Source organism: Phyllostomus discolor, chromosome 11, assembly GCF_004126475.2.
Source record: "Phyllostomus discolor isolate MPI-MPIP mPhyDis1 chromosome 11, mPhyDis1.pri.v3, whole genome shotgun sequence".
In the NCBI taxonomy this organism is placed as follows: domain Eukaryota; kingdom Metazoa; phylum Chordata; class Mammalia; order Chiroptera; family Phyllostomidae; genus Phyllostomus; species Phyllostomus discolor.
The window spans coordinates 49,494,993-49,500,623 of record NC_040913.2 but is presented as its reverse complement, the minus strand read 5'-3'; positions in this window follow the sequence as shown (position 1 = coordinate 49,500,623).

Genomic DNA, 5,631 nt, shown 5'->3' with positions numbered 1-5,631 from the left:
CCCATTAAATATGATGTTGGCTGTAGATCTCTCATATATAGCCTTTATAATGTTGAGGAATACTCCCTCTATTCCCACTTTGCAGAGTGTTTTTAACATAAATGGGTGCTGTACCTTATCAAATGCTTTTTCTTCATCTATTGATATGATCATGTGATTTTTGTGTTTGCTTTTGTTTGTGTTATGTATTACATTTACTGATTTGTGAATACTGAACCATCCTTGCATCCCTGGAATGAATCCCACTTGGTCATGGTGCATGACCTTTTTAATGTATTGTTGGATGCAGTTTGCCAATATTTTCTTGAGGATTTTAGCGTCAATATTCATCAGTGATATTGGCCTGAAGTTTTCTTTCTTTGTTGTGTCTTTATCTGGTTTTGGAATTAGGATGATGCTGGCCTCATAAAAAGAGTTTGGAAGTCTTCCATCTTTTTGGATTTTTTGGAATAGTCTGTGAAGAATGGTGGTTATCTTTTCCTTACACGCTTTGTAGAATTCTCCTGTGAAACCATCTGATCCAATGCTTTCGTGTGTCGGGAATTTTTGATTACTGCTTCCATTTCTTCTGCTGTTATTGGTCTGTTCAGGCTTTCTGCTTCTTTTTCCTTGAGTTTTGGAAGATTCTATTTTTCTAGAAATTTGTCCATTTCAACTGGGTTTTCAAATTTCTTGGCATATAGTTCTTCATAGTAATTTCTTACAATCCTTTGTATTTTTGTGGCATGAGTTGTAATCTCTCCTCTTTCATTTCTGATTGTGTTTATTTGGGTCCCCTCTCTTCTTTTCTCGAGGAGTCTGCTTAAAGGCTTGTCGATTTTGTTTATCTTTTCAAAGAACCAGCTTCTGGTTTCATTAGTCCTTAGAATTGTGCTTTTAGTCTCTATGTCATTTAATTCTGCTCTCATCTTGGTTATTTCCTTCCTTCTACTTGCTCTGGGCTGTCTTTGTTGTTGTTCCTCAAGTTGTTGTAGATGTAGGGTTAGGTTACCTTTTTTAGGTGTGCCTGTATGGCTATGAACTTTCCTCTCAGGTCTGCCTTTGCTGTATCCCATAAGTTCTGGGTTGTTGTGAGTTCATTTGCATTTGTTTCCTGAAACATTTTGATTTCTTCCCTGATTTTATCTTTCAGTCATTCATAGTTTAATACCATGCTATTCCATCTCCATTATTTTGAGTGTTTTGGGTTTTTTTTTCCTTGGGGTTGGTTTTTAGTTTCAGTCCCTTGTGATAGGAGAAAATGTTTGGTATCATTTCAATATTCTTGAAATTGTTGAGGCTTCTTTTGTGTCTTATCATGTGGACTATGTTTGAAAATGTTCCATGTGCATTTGAAAAGAACGTGTATTTAGCTTCTTTAGGATGGAGGGCTCTGTATATATCAGTTAAGTCCATTTCATCTAGGGTATTGTTCAATGCCACAATATCTTTGTTGATATTTTGTTTGGAAATCTGTCCATTTTTCACAGTGGGTGTGAAAATCTCCCATATAATTGCGTTGCTGTCAATATCTTTCTTGAAGTCGTCTAAGATTTTCTTTATGCATTTGTTTGCTTCTATGTTGGGTGCATATATAGTTACAATATTTATGTCTTCTTGGTGGATTCTTCCCTTAAGTATTATGAAGTTACCTTCTGGGTCTCTCTTTATGGCCCTTTTTTGGAAATCTATTTTGTGTGATATGAGTATTGCTACCCAGATTTCTTTTCCTGTTTGTTTGCTTGGAAAATTTGTTTCCAGCCCTTCACTTTCAGCCTGTGCAGGTCTTTTATCCTGACATGGATCTCTTGTAGGCAGCAAATGTGTGGGTTATATTTTCTTATCCATTCAGCTGTTCTATGTCTTTTGATTGGAGCATTTAATCCATTTACATTTAAGGTTATTATTGATAGGTACTTATTCATTGCCATTTATGTATGTGTGTTCCTCTCTCTCTCTCTGTCTTTTCCTTCCTTTTACTAAAGCAGTCCCTTTAGCATCTCTTGCAGAGCTCCTTTGGTAGACATGTATTCTTTTGGACTTCTTTTTTTCTGGGAAGCTTCTTATTTGTCCTTCTGTCTTGCTTGAGATCCTTGCTGGGTAAACCAGCCTTGGTTGCAGACCTCTGGTTCTCATTACTTGAAATATTTCTTGCTATTCTCTTCTGGCTTGGAGTGTTTCCATTGAGAAGTCAGCTGTTAGCCTTATTGGGGCTCCCTTGTACATTACTTCCTGTTTCTCCCTTGCTGTCTTTAGCATTCTCTGTCTTGCAATTTTGCTGTTTTAATTATGATGTGTCTTGAGGTAGGCCTCTTTGGGTTCCTCTTGATTGGGACTCTCTGTGTTTCTGGATTTGTGTGACTTTTTCTCTCATCAAATTAGGGAACTTTTCCATCATCACTTTTTCAAATATGTTTTCTATCCCTTGCTCTTCTTCTTCTCCTTCTGGTATCCCTAGTATATGAATATTATTACATTTCATATTGCCTTGCATTTCTCTTAATCCCTTTCATTCTTTCTGAGCCTCTTTTACTTTTCTTGCTCTTTCTGGGTGTTTTTTTCTACTTTGTCCTCCAATTCTCTGATCTGATCTTCTGCCTCATCGATCCTGGTTTTCATTCCTTCTACTGTGTTCTTCAGTTCAGAAATTGTATTCTTCATTTCCTCCTGGCCCTTGTTGATAGTTTCTATTTCCTTTTTCATGTTGATATAGTTTTCAGTGAGTTCATTTTAGCTTCCCTGTAGTTTCTGGTAGCTCATTTTGAACTCATTGAGATTCCTGATAATTATTGTTTTGAACTCAATATGTGGTGGTTGAGTTGCCTCTATTTCATTTAGCATTCTTTCTGAGGCTACCTCCTTTTCCTTCATTTGGGGATTGTTTCTTTGTCTTCTCATTGTTTGTGAGACTCTTCTTGTTAGCCTCAGTTTCTTAAATTGATCTGTTTTGGTTCCGTGGGTTCATGGTGTGAACTTCTGTGATAGAATACCTGTGAGATTCAGTGGTTCAGTCTCCTTCGTGTATCCTGGAACACGAAGGAGAACAGCTTCCCCCTACTCTTTTTTGTGATCAGTTGGAGGAGTAAGGCAACATGGGTTAAGTCAGCAAGACAGTTTTCTATATTTACAGTAGCAGCCAGTAGAGAAGAGATGAGAGATCCTTTGGCTCTGTATAGTGTTAACCGTGATCTTCCACCTCACTAGCCACGTTTTATAAAGGATGAAAAGAAGATAAGACTCGTATTGTGGAGGAAAGGATTGTGAGTTGGATCTAGAAAGCAGTGAGGCTGTGGGAAGTCAGATTCTGAGGTAGGGTGGGAATAAAGAATAGTAAATAGGAGTAATGTGTAAAAGAATAGAGATAACCACTAAATAATGGAGTTCAGGAAATCATGAAGCGGGCTGAGATCTTGGAGGGGTGTTGTGTAGTATTTATAATTGTATGGAATAGCTATTATTTATAGTAATATTAAAGCAACAATCATGTGGCAGCATCTATGAGAGCTAGATAACAGGAGTAAGGAGTATAGAACCTTGAATGGTGTGCTAATGGAACACAATTGAAGGACAGTAAATTAGCAACACACTTTGAATGAGATAACAGGGGAAACCTATCAAATGATACAGTGTAACCAGCCAAGCAAGAAGATTATACAGAAAGAAAAAGAATACCAAAATACTATTAAAATAAAAAATGTCTGAAAAATGAGAAAAAGATAATACAAATTTGCAGTAACTTGCAGGCTCAAAAAGAAAAAAAAAGGGAAAAGAAGCAGAAGATGGAATTCAGGAGAGATAAGTTTGGAGTGGAAGGAATAACACTAGGATGAAAGGAAGAGAAACATAAGGAATTGAGAGATATAAAAATAATGAGAATTAAAAAAATAGAAAGTTACTTAAAAAACAAGATAAAATTAAACAAACAATAACAACCAACACACACACACACACACACACACACACACACACACACCCCTCTTGTTGGTTTCTAACCAGCCAAACCAGTACTTCTGGTCTTGCTGGCTTCAGCAGGCTGAGGGGCGATTGGAATTCTTTTCAGTCTTCCCAGTCAGAACTCAGTGAATATCTCTGGTACTGTCTCCAGGGCTAGCTACGTGCTCTCCCCAGAGCCGATCTGATGCCTCTCTGCAGGGCCCTGAGTGTGGGTGTGGGCGCTCCCAAGCAGCTTTTTGGAGCTCACTGCCGGGTGTCCTGGGCTCTGGTGTCCTGCAGAGAGCCCGCATCTTGGACTCCCGCGATCTGGAAGGGGCATGCACTTCCACCAATTTTCTTGCTCCTGGCTGCAGGAACCCGTGAAGCACCTGCGTCTTTTCCGGATTCACTGTGTGGAATCCAGGAATCTGAACGGGTGCCTGCTTCCCCGAGTTCACCACCGCAGGCTCCAGAATCCTGCAAACGCCCATGCCCTTCCCGTGTTCAGGGCTGTGGGGTTTGGGTCTTCCACAAATCCACACTCTCACTGGGTTGGACGTGTGGGTGCACGGCCAGGCAACCCTTGGTTGTGCAGGCTGGGGCGCACACTCTTCCCAGGGCTATGTGTGGGTGCTCACAGCCCCTGTGTGATTGTCTCTCAGTCTCACTCCCCTCTCTGTGCCTTCAAGCAACAAGGCCTCAATCCTTGTTGGCCAGGGAGGGATCGTTGACTTTGCTCTCCCAGGTGCCCTGAGGCAGACCCAGGAGCACTGGGCCTGGGGGCTGCAACCTCCCTGGTCCCCACGCTTATCCCTGTGCCCTTATTATCCTGAAGCAGCCTCCTTACTGTCTGGTTTTTCAATGTCCACTACAATTTTTGATGTCCTGTTTTCATAAATGTTGTGATATTGTTGGCCCCTTGCTCTGTTCCTCGCAGATCTGCCAGTTTCTCTCTTGTGCATAGAGGAAGGGGAATATGCTCCCTCCTACCATGCCACCATCTTCCCGCTCCTTGTTTATAGTTTTTATTTCTTTTTTCATGCTGATGTAGTTCTCACTCAGTTCCTTGGAGTTGTATGTGAGTTACTTGAGCATGTTTATAACCATTAATTTGAATTCTATATCTGATAGTTTGGTTACCTCCATTCTATTGAACTGTTTTAGTAGGAAGTGTTCCATTCCTTTTGATTGTATGTTCTTTTTTTGTCTCCCCATTTTGATGACTGTTTTTGTTTGTTTCTTACTTCCTTATATTTCACTTCACTAGCTTTCTTTGTAGGGTGAAGTTCTATGTTAGGAATTCTATGAGGTTCAGTGGTGTGGTATCTTTGATCTCCTTGTCTGGATGCTCTAGGTTTGCCCTTTCTTCTATTTGTGTGGGCTCTCTTGTTGTGCTTGGGTTTTTACCTTTTGGTTGTTCCTTTTTGGTGGTTTCTCTCCTCCAGCAGATATACTGATGTTTGTATAGGGGGCAGGGGGTAGGCAAAATGGCAGGGAGTAGGCAAAATGGATTAAGACAACAGGAGGGTATTTTATAGGGTTTAAAGTACCAACAGGTAGAGAAGTTATAGGAGATTGTTTGGATAAGTGTAGTGTTAACTGAGATATTTCACCCAACTAGCCACTTTTTATAAAAGATGAAAGGAAGATAAGACTCTTGTTAGAGGGGAGGATGATTGTGAGCTGAATCCAGAAAACAGAGTGCTTGTGCAAGATTAT